The 21,878-nt window shown below is 33.3% G+C and overlaps 1 protein-coding gene across 3 annotated transcripts in view; it reads left to right on the forward strand.

Moving 5' to 3' along the window:
* LOC123677436 (voltage-gated potassium channel subunit beta-2) overlaps nt 1-21,878 on the forward strand; it is a 121,208-nt gene that overhangs the window by 69,684 nt on the left and 29,646 nt on the right. The window contains exon 1 of one of the 3 annotated variants that reach the window (XM_045613939.1): nt 15,059-15,298. The exons of the other annotated variants lie outside the window; for them this stretch is intronic. The gene's annotated coding sequence lies outside the window, so the exon portion shown is untranslated. Of the gene's footprint in view, nt 1-15,058; nt 15,299-21,878 lie in introns of those variants that run through there. 3 annotated transcript variants of the gene reach the window in all.

Genomic DNA, 21,878 nt, shown 5'->3' on the forward strand with positions numbered 1-21,878 from the left:
TTACATCTGTTTATCAGGTTTTATCAGGTTCTAGAATATTCGATTTCCAGGAATCCGCGAAGATCTTTGTGGGCGGTACGGCAAAGCTCTTATTGGACTAGGGGATGGTACTTTCCCCTAAAGGTGTGGCCAAGACGAAAATAAGGGAGACAGGGTAGTTCCAATCGGGAGGGACAGAGTTTAACTTAAGTCGAAGACGAGTCAAGTTCGGGCGGTCAACTTAAGACGTAAGACGGAAAGACGTTTCGCGGACTAGATTAAGACGAGTCGCGAACAAGTTAAAGACGAGACGACCGGAAACTTGAAGTACGACGAAGACGTGATAATCCAAGACGTTTCGAGTAATCAACAAACGAGTTAAACACGAAATTCAGTACCGTAGTGAGAAACTTGTAATTAAGACGTAATTAAGATCTTCTCAATACTGAGTTTGTACTGTATAATTGTTGGATTGTAAATAGATGTAAATAATTCAAAAGAGTTTAATTATTACAAATCCAACAAAGTCACGGAGAAAAAGACGAAAGGCCAGGTAATCGAATCAACCTCTAGACGACCGATTAACCAAGCCTACATACATAGACTAATACTGCGGTAGTGGTTCTAACAAGATATCTAAAAGCACTACAGATTCAACAATAAGGTTGATTATTTCCTCTTCAAATGCAAAATATCTCAAAACGTGAAGAAAAAATATAAATATACCAATGAAAAAATTTTCAACGAACAAAATTCGAAGCCGGAATCATCAAATGCAAATTAAAATTTGGAATTTTATGAATCCATATTTATTGAGTTAGGATTTTTCGGTATGAAACAATGTATTGAGTATAATAGTACCAAATATATTTACAATTTCATAATTTTATGTTGTGAAGTTTCCGAGAAATCAATTTTTTAATTTTGTTTCCTTGATCTCTTTTCATTGGAGGGACAATTTTTTAGTCGATTTTTGAAACCTGCACATTTCAACATGTAAACTGTGAACATTTCGAGGGAGATAACTTTTTCTCGAATGATCCCAAAGATTCATTCTCAAAAATGAAAATCCAAAGGCATTTACGTGAAGCCAGGAGCTTGATCATCTATAGTGTATCCAAAGTCACTTGGAGGAATCCAGAATATTTCGATTATACAAGGGTTGTTCAAGTTTCCTGAAATTCCTTTGGGGCCAGTGAATTTATTGCCTAACAATACTTTCAAATAAACCACGGTATTTAGGGGATCACGGTATCAAGCTGAAAGGGACATCTGATGGCCAAGCGTTTTAATGAACTAGTTCAAGTGACTTTGGCAACGTTATACCTTTTTGCACTGAAATTAAACTAAGCGAATATCAAGAAGGAAAATACAAACTTATGTTTATATTTATTTTTATTTTTCCAGATATTTGATATTCTAACATGATATCTGTTTGAAAAGCAATATATCCTTATGAAATTATTAACTTTTTATTGAATTTTATAACTGACAATCGTCTGACATATTATGAATGTTTTTACATAGCATACTCAACAACAATATCTAGACAAAATCACTCTAAAATAAAAAAAAATCCTTTCACCTCATCTTTTCTCTTGTAATCCGACGATTATCAATGAATATTGGAATTTGTCAGACTTCTAAGGTTCAATGGTGCGAATGAGAATGGAAAAATTGGTGAAGACTATCTTGTCTGTAATGTTCAAAGCTTATTGTTCTGCCTGAATTGAGCAAAAATTGTCCAATAACACGGAAAATTAACACAATTACTTGAATTGGAGTACAAAGCTTCGAAAATGAAAGGAATCATTTATCCTCCAATGAATAAATCATAAATATGAATCAACTTCCTCGAAATTAATTATAAAGTCTCTCTTTATAAAATTGCACAGTTTCCTTTTATCTCCCACTTGAAAGGAAATACTCCGCGAATAATGTTTAGGAGAAAGGAATAATTTGAGGAATTATTCTTCTAATGTAGACTGAAATTTACATGGGTAACGTTTTGAAATGTGTGAAAACTCAATATCTCGCAACTACGAAATATATTCAAATGAAATTCAGTTTCTTCACCATAGTAGCCTTCTGGCTCTGGCTTCAGAATCAGTTTAATTATTCTAAATTAAATTTAAAGGTGTATTCGTATTAATTTTGATAAGTACAATATTCTCCAACTCAAAGTAAAGGGTTTTCCAAAAGGAGGTTTTATTTTTATATCATTAAAAAAATTGAGAGGAACCAATGGAAGTTCATTTCATTGTGAAGGTATAGCAATAACGTTGAAAAACGATATCAACCAAATGGTCACCACGGCTGCGGTTGCAACACAATATTCTTTTCTTAAAATTTTACATGACCAATTCGCGGCTGTATATGTGTTATAGATAACTTCACGAATTCCATCTCTGAGGTCTTCAAATGATTGTGGAGCATTAACATATGCTTTATCTTTCAAGTCGTCCCAAAGGAAAAAGTCTAAAGGTAGTATATCTCAAGATCTTGGTGGCCAATTGTTATCACCTGTTCGAGAAGTACCACTACCAGGAAACTTTTCTTGCTATTTTGATGCTTGTGTGGCACATGGCGCCGTCTTGTTGTAAATAAACGTCGTCCACATAAACATTTTCCAGTTCGATCCATAAAAAATCATTGATCATAGCTTCATAGAGTAATCCATTCACAGTTACAGTTGCATCAGCCTCATTTTTAAGTAAGTAAGGTCCAATCACACCAACACCCCGAAAACAGCACCAAACAGTGACAAGTTGAGGATGGAAAGGCTTTTCAACAATCATTCTTGGATCTTCCAAGCTCCAAATATGACTATTCTCCCTATTAACATAGCCTTCGAGATGAAAATGGGCCAATTAGTATTATCATAAGTACATCTAATTTTCCCGAGGAAAACCCAGAAAAACACGTTGCTAAGTAATATTTAAACCAAAATCATGAGTGCTGGTGGTAACAAAAATCCGAGTCGGAGACAAGGACTTTTGCACCTACATGAATGCTTTTTGTTAAAATAATATTACTTTGCATTGGGTTTTTCGATTTTTTCACATGAAAAATTAAATTCCAAATAGTATTTGACAAAACCATTTCATCAGACCATAATTACTTGTTTTCAAAGATATTGTAATTCAGATGCATAGAAAACCTGTTGTGTCTACTTATACCTGTGAAACTTTCAGACAAAACGGGAGATTTTTTAGATTTAGACCTACTTGATTTCGAGGGATCGCGTCTGTTTCAGATGGCGCATACATCGTTTATATTTGACATTTCTTTCGATTCTCAGCTCTCGTGACCTATGAATATAGAACAATAATATTTTATATTCTATGCTGGTAACAATTTTCTATACTCTGTCATTATATTCCATTCATTTCATTAGAAATTCGATAGGAATTGAATTGTAATTTATTGTGAAAGTTTGTAAAGTCTAAAAAATTTTTGAACGCCGCCAGACAGATACCGGGAATTCGAAAATTTCTGAAGAGCGCCACCTCACAGAATATCGGTGAAACAGAACTCCAAAGCAACAGGTGGATATCTCGAAAAGTCTGAAAAAATCGAATCAGTACACACACCAGGGATTCTATGCATTTTCATGGTAATCTTTCATGACAATATAGTTGTCAAGTTTTGCATTTGAAAAACTGCTGACGGATGCTGTCACACATTTTTTCATCTAGAAACCATTTTTTTCAAAATTGAGCGTTTGTAATTGGTGGAAATTAAGACGTGGAAAATAGTCGATAAAAATTCGGATTTTTTTGTTCTTGTTTCGAGATATTTTGCCATATTGTAGAATTTGCAGTGTTTTTTACATTTTTGAATGGATATTTATTGCATGATTATTTCATGATTGTTGAGATATTTGCGAAAAGAGTGGAAATTTATAAACGTTCAAAAAAAACATATTTAATTGGGAGAAGTGACTTTTCATGACTTGCTTTCAGTTAAATGAATATAAACTCGCCATAAAAAGTGACACTTCTCCTCCTTATGAAATAATACACATACTATTTCCAGACCGCTAAAATTCTAAGCAATGGTTCAATGTGGATTACTCTAACTGAATCATTTGAACGGATGAATCGAAACGATCCACCATTATTCCCAGGATGAAATCATAAACAAAGCTGCCATCATTAAAATTCATTGGAGACGTTTTCGTCACTTATGCATCGTTCTAAATTCTAATTCTGGGAGAAAGACCTATAAACTGAATCCAGAATACAATGGAATACAGTGGCGTACCCAGACATAAGCCTTGGTGGAGATCATAGAGTAATCAACATAAATAGGGGGAGTATACGCAATTTTTACATGTCCCCAACATGGTTAGATTACGTTGTTGTGTTATATTCACAAATGCACAATTTTACAATATCATTATGAATGCATATTATATTGAATGAAATATTTTTATTTGAGTGATTCCCAATTAAATATGCAAATTTGAATATTGGATATCCGATATTTTTCCTAATTGTCGAATTTATAATAAGCAGAATATTTATTTTTTTCTGTAACTGCCAGCTGAAATTCAAGGTTTGGCAACTTTTGCTCCCCTAGTGTCATCGGTTGTTTCACGTCTTTTGCCGCGCTTGAAGTTTGTTTTCTGAATTTCTGATAAATTTAGGTATTCATTTCAATATATTTTGAGAAAATATGTAAGGTTGATTCACTGTGGGACATAATAAGTGCGTTCTTTGTGGAGAAACTCGCGACTTGAGTGAAATATCGTATCACTGATATGTTTTCATTTCCGCGCGCTTCATGCCAAATTTGATAGTTTATGTTGGGGACAAATTTTGCCTACTAAAATGAAATAATTAATATATGCTCCCTCTATCTATGTTCATTACTCTGAGGGGGAGATAAATGGGAGAGAAAATACTTATCGGTTATTTCTTTCCAATGCCAATTATTGAGATTGATTCTCGCCTGTCAAGATATCTGCTGTTGTATTTAAATGCGAAAAAACTTGAAGATATGCCTGCATTAATTTTCCTTCTTTTGAAGAAGTTTTCCAAAGAAATTTGCTTACTCATTGAAAGATTTTGTTTAGTTTTGAGATCCTGCAACCCACACTAAAAGTTAAACAAGGAATATAATAGAGAAAATGATATAAAAATTTCAAGTCATCCACCTGAAATTAATCAACTAAAAAAACTAAACCTATCGACCTATCTTTGTGGGTGAAAATGTTGAAGCACTGACTAATGGAATCCAAAGCGTCGACAAAGAAATTCTTGGCGATGAAGGGATAATTAGATATAATATGATAACATTTCGTTATTTTAGGATCCTATGAAATTCAAGAAATTGCCATCAGGGGTGCCGCCGCGCCGATTCAATTTGAGTGATTCGAAGCTTTGACTTCAATATCTCATTAATTTTCACGCGATTGTTGATCATCAGTTTCGCTCTACCTATAGCCCGTAAGAGAATAATGATGATGACAGTCGGATCAGATCGAGCCCTTTGAAGTAACCGCTGGCTGGTTGCTGAATTCGTTGATTAAATTTTTTTACGATTAAATTATTGAGCGTTTTGACTTATAATGGATATTCCTTCTGGGGTGGGATATATCCCCTTATCTCTCCCGTTGGGTACGCCACTGATGGAATAGACAATGAAACAATCCTAAACACTTCTCGCAATCATCGTTCTATTTACATATTCAACTTCCAAGAATTCCTCACTATATTCTCTCGACAATTCAAAGGTCAGGTGGTTAGAACTGTGCCAATTTTATTTTTGTTATCCAATTTCCTAATTATTTAGATAGACTCGGCGCGTAAATTACCGTTAAACACACCATAGGATTAGTCGATTATGTTCGCATAGAATTGGTTACGTTATTTTCATGAGGAATATTTCGAATACTTATATACGCAAGCATAAAACCGTTCGAAATTTATATTTGTGAATAATGATGACTTGATCGAGTATTAAAACAGTTTTTCTCTATTTCAGTATCGTAATGAGTTCATTATAGTTCTTAAAACAGTGCTGTAATGAACTCATTACAGTATCGTTTTCAGTTATATTTTTCATTTTGTGGTTGTCTATACTGTCTTCCAATCTAGCAAATTTCAACAAACGTCAATAATTGTCAATATAATATTATTTGGATATAGTGAAAGGATTTGCAACATTATTCGTAATTTCTCTTGATTCTGGTGGTGTTGAATCGATTTCGTCACACGAATTCAATGCGTAATTATCAATTATTTCAGAATTCGAAACGTACGATTCATATTCAAATTCCGTAATCTGTCAATTTTCGTTACAGTCACACCAACTGCCAAGATACAATACAAAAGTCACTAGGATATATAATCTGAATTTTTCATTGAATTTCGACAATTATTCACAAAACTTGACTGAAATAGAGAAAATATCGTCTAATACTCGTTGCAGAAGGCAATTTCAACACGAATGCGAAATTCAAAAACTCGCTCCTTCGTCGCTCGTTTTTGAATTTCGCATTCGTGTTGTAATAGGAGCCCATTGAGCAACTTGTTTTAGAATACTATTACAGCATGATAATGACATAATGCTCTATATTGCGAAAGTGGTCAAGACATACTAGGAAGTCCTACCCCACCCGCCGTATTCTCCAGACGTTGTTCCTTCGGACTATCACTTGGTTCGATCAATGACACACGGCCTGGCTGACCAGCACTTCCGGTCTTATGAAGAAGTAAAAAATCTGTTCGTGGATCGCTTCGAAAGATTACCAGTTTTTTCCCGGAACGATGGGAGAAAGTAGTGGCCAGCGATGGACATTACTTTGAATCATAAATGTATAACTTTTTTTACAATGAAGCCTCGAATTTCGGAAAAAACGGAGAAAGCAAAGTTGTACGCCTATGTAATTCCCTAAGGAAATAATGAGGAGTTCTAATAGTTTCTTCTCCTTTCCGATCACAAAAATTCTTAGATTAATATTATGATGGAAACATAATTGAATTAGATTTATCTCAAAAGCGATTGTATTTGTATTTAAATGAATAGTAGAATGAATAGAGTACCTATGTCATTAGTACTCCGCTAGAAATACATACATTTATAATGAAACGTATGTAATTTTCACCAAATGGTATAATCCAAACAACGTAAAATCATTTTAATCACGATCTATCACATCAATAACCAAGTTTCAATCATAATTATTACTTGCATTGCACTGATATTATAAATTATTTTCAAGTAACCTGTGTATTCGTTGCCAGGCAACATAAAAAGTTCAACTATAGATTGGATCTGATATTATTCACAATTGAATTTTTGCCAATATCAACGAATAATATCCGACTGTGAATGTTGCCACATTACCATAGATGATACACCTAAACGAATCGTCCATCTATGTATTTATATATTTCATAGTTTATATTATCAATTTATAATCCGGAATATCTTACTAAACAGTTTTAGTGAATGGTCTGCGACTAAAAAAGAAAATATAAGTATTAAAATACGTAATGATTCGCTTCACGAGTGTTTTGAAGGTAAAAATTCATAGACCACCTACCGATGAGGTGAGTAAATTTTTTTTATGAATCAATATCAATTGGAAATGAAAAAAAAAACCTTTTCAGTTTGGAGTTGCACTTGTTCTCTTCAGTAGGCGAATAGGCTTTTTTGTTTTTTTTATGTTTTCCAACCTTGTTGTCGCTCTTGGTGGCTAGACTTCAGGCCCACAATAAGCAGAATTAAATTAGGAATTCACAGATTCTAAAAGGAGGTGTATTGAAAAATATACTAACTGACAAAGAAACTGAAACACCCAGAACGGGATGTTTAAATTTCAATTTTTTTTTTGGTTAGACAAAGATAGTATAGCAAGGAGTAAATAATAGAATTGGGAGAAAAATATCGTGAAGAGTTTTTTATGTGAACAATATTCGTTATTTAGATATTGTAGTCGTTTTTTGCAAGTTTTTTTAAATTTTACAACGAACCAGCTGATCCAAAGTCGATGTTTAGTTGTTGTTAAAATGCCTAGAGCACGTGTACGCGGAATTTATCGCCAGCTAAGTGAATTAGAAAGAGGTCGAATTATTGGTCTTGAGGAGGTGGGATTGTCATTTCGAGAAATCGCTACGAACCGTACGAACAGAAATCCAACTGCTGTTATGAACTGTTGTCAAGCGTGGTTTGATAATGCCCAAAATTGAAGAAGAGTAGGCACCGGACGTCAAAGGGGCACAAATGAAGTTCAAGATCGATGTCTAAGACTTATGGCCATTAGAGACCGATTTGCGACAACTCGATCTTTGGCTGATGAGTGGTTAGAAGAACAAGGCCATCCTGTAACTGTCCGAACTGTTTACCGCCGGATAAGGTCTTTTGGTTTGCAGCATTATTGACCCCATCTTGTGTTACCTTTGACGGTTGAGCATCGCCGGCAACAATTACAGTAATGCAGAGGAAATCAACATTGAAATATGGAATGGTATCAGGTCGTCTTTTTTGATGAATCTCGATTCTTTTTGGGTGCACATGAGAGCCGAAGAAGGGTTAGACGACGTCGGGGAGAAAGGCGTGAACCTCAGTTTGATGTTGAGCGTCATGTAGACCGGACAGTAGGCGTTATAGTATGGGGTGCTATTGTACATGCAAGTAGGTCTCCTTTAGTATTTAATCGATGAAACATTACAGCGATGCGTTACCTTTAAGAAATAGTGGAGCCATATGTTCTCTCTCACCTTAACCGGCTCGAGAATACAATATTTCAGATAATTGCCAGAGTTAGTTTAAACTTTTTCGAAAAAAAATTGTAAATCCTTCGTTTTTTTTTCTCCAAATTTCAATCATTAACTCCTTGCTATACTGAATATGTTTTACCAAAAAAAAATGAAATTTAAACAGCTCCTGGGTGTTGTTGTTTTTTTGTCAGTTAGTATATATTGATTTTCAGCACCCTAGTTTCCCTTCAACAGAAAGGATATTCAATTAACACCCCCAAATTTTTCAACACAATATCAAACTTAATGTCATACTGTATTTATCTTATCGTTCTCCGCATGATGATTTATTACACTCTGCCTTTACGACTTTCTGGATTCAATAATTCACTCAACTATCACACTACATTAATATTAATTGTCACAACTGCCCAGTATTCAGGATCATGTCACTATCAGCATTTATTATCATAGACAGCGTTCAGTCGATTATAAACTGGTCCATTGGAGAATAGTGACATCTCCAATGATAGATGTGCAGACCCAAATGAGCCGTTGACCAATTGAGACACCTTATCAGGTCACGATTTAATTGGTTTCCTTTTTTTTTAGGTATATTAAATGAGAAGGGAATGCTGGAGTGATGATCTTTCAGTGATTATAATAATATATTGCCTTTAACATCAACATTGATATATTCTTAGTATTTTTCGAAATTTTGAATTGTCTTGATCTTGAACCATTTTTATTCAGAGAGAGTGTGAATGTTGCTACATAAAAGAAAATTCATTTAACATATATCCTAACAAGCTTCGTTTTTGAGATACATGGTGTTAAAGTTTGAAAAAAAAAATGGTTTTTACTTCTAATTCTAGTATTATTACATTCATTGTTTTAATTTTTAGGTATTAGTCTATATAATGTAATGTTTCGAATTAGATAAGTGTCTTCTGCCAAAATTATCCAGTGGCGTAGATATAGTGGTGTGATGTACCTTTTCCTATTGAAAATCTACACCACTGTCTTTTCGTCGAGGAAATTATTTCATTTCTGAAATCAACAGGGTTTTACAAAAAAAAGGTCCCTTGATTTTTTTCATAGAATACACCATTTTTGAGATAATCGAATACAAAGTAGACACTATCCACAAAAATCTAGATACAAATTAGTTTTCAAATTTTCTCATTAGTGATAAATGAAAGTACGAAATTGACGTTTTTCTGTGGCATTTACATGAACATTTCCGAAAGAACATTTATCAGAATAAAAATATTCACAAATTTTTTATGGTTTGAGTTTCTTTCAGAAATGTTAAATTAAATGCCATCTGAAAAGGTTATAATTCACAACGTCAATTTTTGAACTTTCATTTATCACTGATGGGAAAATTTGAAAGATATGCTTTGTAATCGTCTATCTCGAAAATTCTATGAATATAATTCACCTTTTTTACTGAAACTCTGTTGATTTAAAAAATGTAACATTTTTTCGAAGATAGACAGTGAAGTAGATTTTAATTTTTCATCGTACCTTTATATCTACGCCACTGGATAAGTTTGAGCGGCGACATTTACCGAATTCGAAACATTAAAATATCTAAAAGATAATCTGAGAGAAAATCTCACCTCGATAACTCAAATCGAAGCATCAATTCAATTTCTGAAAGATTGTCAACTGTATAATCAAATTTGATTGTTATCATTTTAGTTCAATGTTTCCTTTTTTGTGAATTTTTTATGTACTGTATTATTTGTTATACCTAGAGGATAAGTACATTGTACATTGTGTCAATGGCCTAGCTGCTGAGACACGTTAATTTAAATAAAAAAAATATATATCTAGACTTCAATACCTGTAAATTGAAAAAATGAATGTAATAATACTCGAGTTATAAGTAAAAACTAATTTTTAAAATTCAATGAATTATAGAAAGTTGGAATTTTGAAATAGTTATTCGAAGTACTGCATAATTCAAGTGCCCTTTTAGCTCCATCCATTTTTTGTGCATCAATTAAGCACAGAAAATTTAAATTTGATTCAATTTTGATTAGAATATCAACTGAAGAAAATTTATATTTAACAAAAATGAAAATGAAACTTGAAACATTTCAAAAGAATATTATGTTGGATTGTGATTTTCTTATAAAGACAAAATTATAATAATGATAATGGTCAATATAATATTGCGTTATTGAATGATTCTAATGGAATTAAATACATTAAATATCTTAAAGATGAACCGATACAGCGCCTTCGCCATTCTGTAATGAATGGTGTGTAATTCAAGGTTTTCTTATGAGACTGAAGCCCAAACGACGTTTCACAGCTACTGTTTTACAGTTTTTGTTTCGATATCTTATTTTCTTCTATATTCATTTGCTTTCATTGCATTCTGATCATCACTCATTTAAATTCATATACTGTCCACTTCGCGGTTCGAATATTCGAGGTTTTCGTCACGCAAATGATGCGCTAGTTATCCCTCTCATTTGACAAAAGGCAAAAAAAGTTTGAGGAGACCAGTTCAACACTGAATAAATCAAAACCCGTGCGCTCAAGGTTATTGAAAGCGGAAAACGACTTCTGTTCGTGATGATCCCGACCTCTCTTCCTCTTAATTCGGAAGAGAAGCAAGTGCTGTCGTTGCATGTATCAAATTAGTTGTCCAGTGGGACAGAAAACCTTCGAGCTAGAAAAAAATGAATGGCACATTTTCGGCCTCAATTTTCAAGAGAATTATTTTGGTGAGAACCGCATCCTTATAAATTCAATTGTTTTCAAGCTATAAGAGAAAATTAGAAAAAGGTGTGAAATTGAAAGTTCTCATAACATCTTCAATACTGAGGCTATAAACATGGAACAAAAACTTTCTTCAGATAGAGCTGACTTATGTAATAATTTTATTCTCATTGCGTAATTAGTTTTGAAGTTCTAATACAAACTTGTTTTTTTTTTAATAAGAACCATAAAAATCTCTATAATAGAATTTTCTCCATATGAAAAAAAAGTTCCGAGAGATTCTGGGATGCCCGCACTAGAGAACGAATTTGGGACTACCTATATGCATTTTGCACGAATATCGAAGGCTGTACTCCTATAAAATTCAGTTGGTGCAAGAATTGAAACCCCAAGATACCATTCTTACATTTCTTTACATCTTGTTTTCGGGTAAAGCTCATTTTTATTTTGATGACCACGTAAATAAGCAGAATTACTGCCATTGGTTGCGCTACTGGAGTGTATTCAATCCGAAGTGTAAGCATCAGATACCCCTTCAACTGCCAATGGTGATCTTAGGGGCTGCAATGTCAACGCAAAGATTTTTCGGTTCTAATTCTTTTGATCTGTGAATTCGGAGCGTTATATGAAGATATTAGAATAGTTTTTGTTGCCTGAACTGTAGAACTTTTCTGAATATAATAGAAAAACATGGTTTCACCAGTAACTTCACACACGTGCAATGCGTCTCCCAGGAAAATTAATCTCTATCAGAGGTAAAACCAACTTTCCTGGCACACTTGAAGTTACCGCCATGAAATGGGAGCCATAACAGGGCATACTTGCCAAATTTTTGTGTTAGATTGATTGGATATCCTGGATGCGAGGGAAGACATTTGAACAACATTATTTTCGAGTAATAAACTCCAAAATAGCGTATTTTCTTAAGTAATATCATAAGGGCATGTAATTTTTTATGAAAAAATCGAAAAATCCACATCCAAGCATAAGTGAGGATTGCTGGTTGCACCTGCACAAATTTTTTTCGTTAAGAAAATAATGCTTAGCAGCGTGTTTTATTGATTTTTCCACAGAAAAATTGAATGCCTGATATTTGACAAAACTATTTCATGAAACCATAATTACTTGTTATCGAAGGTATTATAACTGTTGATGGTAACAGCGATCATGTTTTGCCATAGATAGGTAGACTCGAAAAAACTGCAGACAGGAGCTGTCATTCAGTTTTTACATCTAGACACCATTTATAATTCAAATTTGAGGGTTTGCAATTAGTGGAAATAAAGACGAGGGAAATATTCAAGATTAATCAACATTTTGTCGATGAGTGGCTTTTTTCAATCGACACTTTTTATATAAACTAATTTTGCGAAGGGTACAAATTTTACGATTGTCATTTCTACAGTACATACTTTTGAACTCAATCTGATAAAGCTAATATTCTCCTTCGTAAGCTGAATAATAAATGTGGTTTAGAATCTCGAATGGTGAAAAAGAAAAAAGAGCAAGCAGCAAGCATAAAAAGTATCCATTTATTATCGAGTTTATCTGTTCCGAAGTGCGCTGGTATTAGTTCCAACTCTGCAGATAAAATTTGGCGTCTACGGTTTCTCTTCCGGAGTCAAACTTCGAAGACTTTTTTTTGCGGAATTGGGTCAGTCTACTCACAACTTGCCTTAAATGTAATATGTTGAATCTTCAAAACTTCTTAACTGATAATTCTTCCACTTGAACTCATTACTGCTGTTTCGATTTACAATTCGGAGGTTTCACTCTGAACTTCGTTGTTTTTAAGTGTTTCACATTTCTTGCAAGATTGACTAATTCATTATTCTGACTAAAAATACTTCAAATCCGCAATGTGACTTATTATTTCCTATTTCATCAAAGAATATACAAAATCCTCACTGACGTGGAGTCGTGAAGCTTTTGAGCGCTCGTCATTCTTGCGTCAATTGCGCCTTTGGAGACCATAAAACGGTACAAAGATAAACGTGGTCTCCAAAGGTGCAATTGGCGCATGAAGGAACGAACGCTCAGAATCTTATGAATTCGCTTCAGTTACTCCCCCTTTTTTTTTGATATTTCGCTTAATTTTTTTGGTTCAGATGACGGGATAGAGGAGAAATCTTGCATAAATCTGGAAATTGTTATTTTATTTCGACTTGCAATATCTTGACTTCAATATTCGCTTGTTTGAATTTTTTACAGTTCTGATGACGCTACCAAGATTCAGATTATTTTGGAATAACAATCGAGTTGAGATTAAGCTTGTATATCAGATATCCACGCAAAATTTCAACCCTATCGGATATATAGTCTCGTAAATAACGGGTGTTTTTTTCGAGGTCTATAATTTTAAATTGGCATAACTGTTCAAGATGGCGACAGATTTAACAGCTGTCGAGTGATTTATTCTCAGTTTGGTTTGGCAATTCATCATGAATAGACTCACGCCTGAACAACGCTTGCAAAAAGTGCAATTTCATTTCGAAAAATGGTTCTGTGCGGAATACGTATCGCGCACTACGTCCATTTTATTTCGTTTAGCGATGAAGCGCACTTCTGGTTGAATGGCTACTTCAACAAACAAAACTGCCGCATTTGGAGTCAAGCTAATCCTCAAGTGTATGTCGAAACACCGTTACATCCAGAAAAACTGACTGTTTGGTGAGCTTTATGGGCTGGGGGAATCATTGGTCCGTACTTCTTCAAAAACGATGATGGCCAGAACGTTACAGTCAATAGTGATCAGTATAGAGCCATGATTACTAACTTTTTCAATCCTGAATTGAACAACCATAATGTCCAGGAGCTGTGGTTCCAACAAGACGGCGCAACATGTCACACAGCTCGTGCAATCTATTTATTGAAAGACACGTTTGGTGACCGCCTAATTTCACGTTTTGGACCTGTGCATTGGCCTCCATGATCTTGTAATTTAACACCGCTAGACTACTTTCTGTGGGGCTATGTGAAGTCATTGGTCAATGCGGATAAGCCACAAACCCTTGACCATTTGGAAGACAACATTCGCCGTGTTATTGCCGATATACGGCCACAAATGATGGAAAAAGTAATCGAAAATTGAACGTCCAGATTGGACTACATCCGAGCCAGCCGTGGCTGTCATATGCCAGAAATCATATTTAAAATGTAATGCCACAAAATTATCTTGCTGATAAATAAAATTCATGTCAATGGAATAATCCATCCTCGTTTTATTGCAATTTAAAGTTCTATGGCTCTAAAAAAAACACCTCTACATAACCAACGCTGTTTTTTCAACTATTGTTCAGGTTGCAAGTGCCAGTACCTTCCTGGATTCATAGTTCGATAATGGGGACAAATAAACCAATTTGTTTGTACCTGTCAAGTTATTTCACTGAAAAATATTGTGATTGAGATTATTTACACCTCCACTCGAATAAAACTGGTCGCCTGTATTCAAAATATGCCACTAGATAAACTAGGACGAAAACACCAAAAAAAGTCTTGGCAATGGCAAGGACGATTTTCCGTTTCCTGATATCCCCGCACCGAGAAAACCTTTTTACGCCAAATCGAAACTCGGCAGAGCTCGGGCACGTTCGGCCGCGATCGGCCCACTGCAGTGACGACATCCATATCCAGAGTTACCCCAGAAATTCCGCAAAGAAAATTCGTAAATCGGCAAAATGCGGTGATTTTAGTGGAAAATTGGTTACAGTGCTAACCGACCGTTGTTTTAAACCCTAGAACGATCGCTGAGTGTGTTTTGTCAAGTCTCGAATCGCCTCAAACCTCCCGATCTTAGATAACGTGATATTTTAAGGTTAAATTGTTACTCGTTCGTAAATCTAGCCCGTATTTTATTGACTTCGATTAAGGTACAGGATCAGATGGATGTAATTTCGCAAGTTTGTCGGTTATTTGTCGATAATTAACGTTTGATTAAAGTGACTATGTCAATTGGAAGGATGAGTATGAGAATTTGTCGTATGTGTTTTTTTTGGATTCAGATTTAGCCTCTTTCGAGAGATTGTTGTTGGATTCTGTTATGTAGATGAAGATTTAGTTCAGTTCTTAATGTTCAAAACCAGTTGAATATCAGATTTAGTTTGCTTGAATCATGCCAAAAAAAAAATTACCATAGTATAGTGTGTATTAATCATCGCTAGATGTCTTAGACCTCATATAATAGGAATAAATAGAAAAAATAATCGGCATATAGAAGTTATTCGATCCAGTGACCCTAATTTGCTGCTCATAGATATAGAGCTATTCTAATAGCAGTAGCAAATATCGAGATGCTTTTGACTGGCGCATACGCCAATTTGCAACATGCTGAACATATTATCGTGTCATCCCAAAAACATTCATATCTGCAGTTTTATCAAACATGAATAATTTCATATGTCTTCCAGCTCTGCTTACAAGGGTATGTTCGAAAATTATTCAGCTGAGAATCATTTAAGCAGTGAATTGCTTAGGGAAAATAGTTTGCTTCATGAATTTCTGTGTAGGTTTTTAAAAATTCAGAGAAGCGCACAAATCGTAGAGCTCAATTCAATTGTGTGTCATTATTGAGAAAATCGACTAAGTTGTTTTAAATGTAATACGGAAGAGTGCATACATATTGCCTTTCTACAAAAAATATTTCATGTCAATATTTTATGTTTTATGTTACTTATTTATATTTTACATTATTATTTCACAGGGTGTTTCATCATTTATTTTAGTTAAACGAAGAAATTTCAAATCTTTTTGACATAGTATCACTATGCTTTATCAGCATACATTTTCAGATTATTTGAAATTTCACAGGGTGTACCAAAAAAGTGTGAATGACAACAACAAAAATATGTTCTTTTTCTTATGAAACACTGTTTTTTATCAAATTTTAAGATTGCATAAAATAAAGATTCATATGTTTAAATCTTACCGTTATTGAGAAAGGTATTTCGATTTTCATAAATTGAATACATAATAACTTCGAATTGAATAAATTTATTTCAATGAGAATTAGGAAGTGAATAAAAGAAGATCAGAGGTAAGTAGATACTGACTTTTTGAGAACTTTACTGGTTGTTCAAAATGAGATATTCATTGATGACTCATTGAAATGTTAATTTCGGGCTGATTTCAAATGGCTTACCCTGTATTTAATTTTTTATAAGGTGATAGGTAACAAATTTCTTTATCTTCGAAAAATGCTCTACCAAATAAGGATAGTGTGCCATTTGGAATAAGTGAATATGTCATAAATGAATGATATCAATGATTATCAAAAAGTCAGTAATTACATCCGTTCTTCTTTTATTCACTTTTAAAATCTCAATCAAATGAATTGATTCATTTTGAAGTTATTAGGCTAAAATTTTATAAAATGTCGAAATATCTCAAAAACAGTAAGTTTTGAGCATATGAAACAATTGGGTTTATGTATTACATGCAATCTGAAAATTCAACAAAACCCAGGATGTTCCATGAGGAGAAAGAAATATTTGATCATTTACACATTTATGCTACGCTAATGTTTTTCAAAACAATTTGAGAATGTAGCTCATATGCAGCGTTATGATATTATGAAAAAAAATCCAAAATTTCAGAGTTTAATCGTAATAGAGTGTCGCGTCAATGGTGGAACACCCTGTATATTGAACTTTGCATAAATTAACGTTTTCGTAATATAAATACAGGGTGATTCACCGGGATGACCTATTAGACGTTTAAAGAAAACTAATCAAAATTTTGAGCTGAAAATTTGTATATTGGGGTTTTAAATAATGATTTTCAGAACTCTACAACTTTCGGTTATAACGGAAACAGACTATTGCTTCCTTACTTCAAATGGCACACCCAGTATATTTTTGCATCATGAGATTGCTTTTTTGATGAAAATTTCGGCAATATTCCATACCTTGGGTAACAACTCAACGGTTTATGAGTTAATGGGATTCTAACAAAAAAAATTGTAGCGATGAGGACTAACATTTTTTCGAATTTTTCGGCAGAAAAAACTTTTTTCGAGAAAATTTTTTTCTTTTTCGATTCTGCAAATACATAGTATTATGAAACTGTTTGCGGTTTGGACCAAAAATGTACAGGGTGTTCCTAAGAAGATCATAAACCTGGACAACTCAAATTCATCAAACTTAAGATTTTCAAATAAGAATTTATATTTTTTATTATTTCAGTCGATTCTACGTACAAAAATAGTGGGGGTTACTTAAGCAAATCCTATACCTAAAATGAATACATCATGAGTTATCGAGGAAAAACTTCAAATGAGTAAAAACCGCAATTTGTAACTGTGTGGAGTGATCTGTGACTTCCGGAAAACACAGAAAGAAACTAAAATTCGATGTTTGGATAATTAAATTCTTCATGTCATGAATTTTAATTAATTTTTCGTTGGGATTTTTGAGAAATCTATAAACCAATACAATTTTCTCACGAAGATTTCATTACAATTCTTGAAATGTCAAATTCATTTATTGAAACATAAAATTTTCTGTGTTTTCTGGAAGTCACAGACTACTCCACACAGTTAGGAATTGCGGTTTTTCCCATATAAAGTTTTTCCTCGATAACTCTCAAAGTATTGATTTTAGGTACGTAAATTTGACTGAAATAATACAAAATATAGGTTTTCATTTGAAAATCTTGAGATGAATTTGAGTTATCCAAGTTCATGATCTTCTTATGAACACCTTGTACATTTTTGCCCCAAATCGCAAACAGTCTTATGATACTATGTATTTGCAGAATTGAGAAAGAAATATTTTTTTCCCAAAAAAGCTTTTTCTGCCGAAATATTAAAAAGAATGTGAGTCCTCATCGCCACCATTTTTTTCGTAAGAATCCCATTAACTCATCAACCGTCGAATTTTAACCAAAGGTATGGCATATTGCCGAAATTTTCGTCAAAAGAGCTATTTAATGATGTAATAATATACTGGGTGTGCCATTTGAAATAAGGAAGTAGTAGTCTGTTTCCTGTATAACCAGAAGCTGTAATGATCTGGAAATATTTTAGGAAGAAAGATCATTGTCTAAAGCCCCAATATGCAAATTTTCAGCTCAAAATTATGATTATTGATGATAAGATAAGTTCTCAATAAACGTCTAATATGCCATCCCGTTGAATCACCCTGTATACAAAACACGAATAAATCGAGAATATTCTGAGTTGGAACATACATTACAAATTTTACACAATGGTTTGAAGCTTCTTGACATTTCATAGAATATCTTAATTCTGATGGAATGACATAACAAATGTCATATTGCGGGTTTCGGTCCCGGAAACTATAAATGTCACAACAGTATACGATAGATGTACGGATTCTGATTTGAATATTTATTCTTATGTATTCACCTTTAGAATTGTTCAAGGATAAATATTTCGTGATTCCGTTAGAATTCGGACTGTTTACGTACCGAAATATATAAATTCAAACAAGAGCTCATGTTTGAACAGAAAATCCCTTCGGAGTTATTTGAAGGAAATTTGGGATTGCTTGGTTTATATAGCTCAACAATCCGATCCAGGCATTTCAAAGGCTGAAATTCGGGAAAAAAATTAAATTACATGCTATTTCGAAATTTCTACCATCATAATGCTATTATGAATTCTTTATATAAAATATAGGATCTATTTACATGAAATTTCGCTGAGAAATAGATTGTTATACAGGGTGGCCACTTTTTCAATGGGATTGTATTGGTAACTTTTAAACCATAAGAGTTGGAAGGTCGGTCAAATGGAGAAAAAGTTGCATTCATAGCAGTTCAAACAAATCGAGATTATCAGGGCCGGTTATTGAGATATCATAAGAAAAGTAAATTCTGTCATTTTGATTTTTCTTTTTTTCCAACTTTATTTCAAATCTTATCAGAAAATGTTACAGGAATTTTTTATTCGACAGTAAAATAACCTCAATTTGACATAATCAGATTTCATATCCAACGTTTCGTACTCTCTAGGCCACCCTCAACCTAATTTTTTTCAATACGAACCTGCATATTTTATGACACTTTTCAAAATAACTTTTAACGCTGAATTCAACGATATATCATACAATGCCATTCAAAGTTAATTTTCAAGTGATTTTGACTCTTATCCAAATTTCTTTGTGTCGGATCTGTATTACATTTAGGTACCTTTAGTTTAATTACCAACTTGCAATACATTTCGATGAGAAAACCAACTTACTCATCTTGAACTAAATGGAACATATTAGCATCAAAGCAAGAAACAAGTAATAATTATCTACATATTCCAATTCATAATTATTAAACGAATTATCATTTAATGAAAGAAAAATCAAATGATTATTCGAAAATAAATGAAAATTAATGAAGTAAGTGTTCGAAATGTTAACCATTTTGTAAAATGCACTTTACGGTTCTGGAACCCATACAAACATTTGCTTATTTCGTCTTCTTGAATACCTTCCAATACATTCTCAATCTTCTCGCGAGGAATCACTATTGTTGAATTTGTCATTTGTTTCGTTGAAACCAATTACAGAATCGAACTTTATTTTGATATCATTACGATAAAAGTTTTGCAAGGCTTGGTATTCAAATTTAAAATCATTGTATTCGCGTCTCTTGACTATTTTATCAACAGCAGTTTTTGATAAATTGCATTCACTGGCCACAGTTCTTCGACTGAAGATAAATGTAAAACAGATCCGATCCAAAGAAATTTGGATAAGGGTCAAAATCACCTGGAAATCAACTTTGAATGACATTGTATGATATATCGTTAAATTCGGCGTTAAAAGTTATTTCGAGAATTGTCACAAATTATGCAGGTCCGTATTGAAAAAAATGCGGTTCAGGGTGGCCCAGAGAGTACGAAACGTTGGATACGAAATCTGATTATGTCGAATTGGGGATAATTTATTGTCGAATAAAAAATTCCTGTAACATTTTTTGATAATATTTGAAATAAAGTGAGAAAAAAAGAAAAATCAAAATGACAGAATTTACTTTTCTTATGATATCTCAATAACCGGCCCTGATAATCACGATTTGTTTGAACTGCTTCACAATGCTTCTATAAATGCAAATTTTTCTCCATTTAATCGACCTTCTTATTCTTATGGTTTAAAAGTTACCAATAAATCCCATTAAAAAAGTGTGGCCACTCTGTATACTGCATGACCCTTCTGGCTCAAGAATAAGATCCGTGGATCTCAAAGACTATATAAATAAAATTCAAAAAAGTTTGATTTTCAGCTAGATGATGCCGAATTCAATATAACTCATTTCTATGATCCAATTCAAGAATTCTGCCCATAAAATTTCAAGTTCTCATTCTAAAAATCCAGGAAACAATTAAAATTACATTCAGTTTTGTAATTTTTTGTCACGATGATGTTGAATATAATGTTCTAACTTCAATTATTTCGTAATTGAAATTTCCTATGATTGAAAGTCAAATATTGGATTGGAAGTCCCTTTTCAGCATATGAAAACGATTTTTCTCTATTTCAGAATCGTAATGAGTTCATTACAGTTCTAAAAACAGTGCTGTAATGAACTCATTACAGCATCGTTTTTAGTTATATTTTTTTTTTGTGGTTGTCTGTACTGACTTCCAATCATATCAATTCTCAACAAACGTCAATAATTGTCTATATAATATAATTTGGATATAGAATGAAATGGTCTGCAACATTTTTCGCAACTTCTCTTAATTCTGGTGCTCTTAAATCGATTTCGTCAGACATAATTAATGAATTTAATGCCTAATTGTAAATTATTTCAAAATTCGAAACGTACGATTCATATTCAAATTCCGTAATCTGTCAATTTTCGTAATAGTCACACCAACTGCCAAGATACAATACAAAAGTCACTAGGATGTATAATCTGAATTTTTCATTGAATTTCGACAATATTTCACAAAACTTGACTGAAATAGAGAAAATATGGTCTAATATTCGTTGCAGAAGGCAATTCCAACACTCATGCGTTCCAAAACTCGCTCCTTCGTCGCTCGTTTTCTAATTTTGCATTCTGGTTGGAATAGGAGCCCATTCTGCAACTTGTTTTGGAATATACTATTAAAGGGAACTTTAAAAATCAATCTGGAAGTTGTGAATCTTCAATGAAGCTCCACTGCAATTTGCAAATAAAATGAATGGCATAATTTTTAGATACTGGTATTTAATTGATTGATATGATATCCATCTAACATCTAACAACAGAAATATCTTCTAGGATTCATCAAGATTCCCTCAAAATTGTCAATTCATTTTTTTTTGACAGAAAATGCTGAAAATCCTGACTGCCTCCAACTCTTTTTTCACGTCATTCTTTGTTCCACATTTCTATTGAATTAGTTTCTGGAAACAGGATTCGTGAATAACATTTCCTCAGTATACCTCTTCATTTCCTTCAAAATCAGATGTCGCCCTCCTGAAAGATCCTTTGAAGTCAGGATACGAA

This window comes from Harmonia axyridis, chromosome 4 (genome assembly GCF_914767665.1).
Source record: "Harmonia axyridis chromosome 4, icHarAxyr1.1, whole genome shotgun sequence".
NCBI classification, from domain to species: Eukaryota; Metazoa; Arthropoda; class Insecta; order Coleoptera; family Coccinellidae; genus Harmonia; species Harmonia axyridis.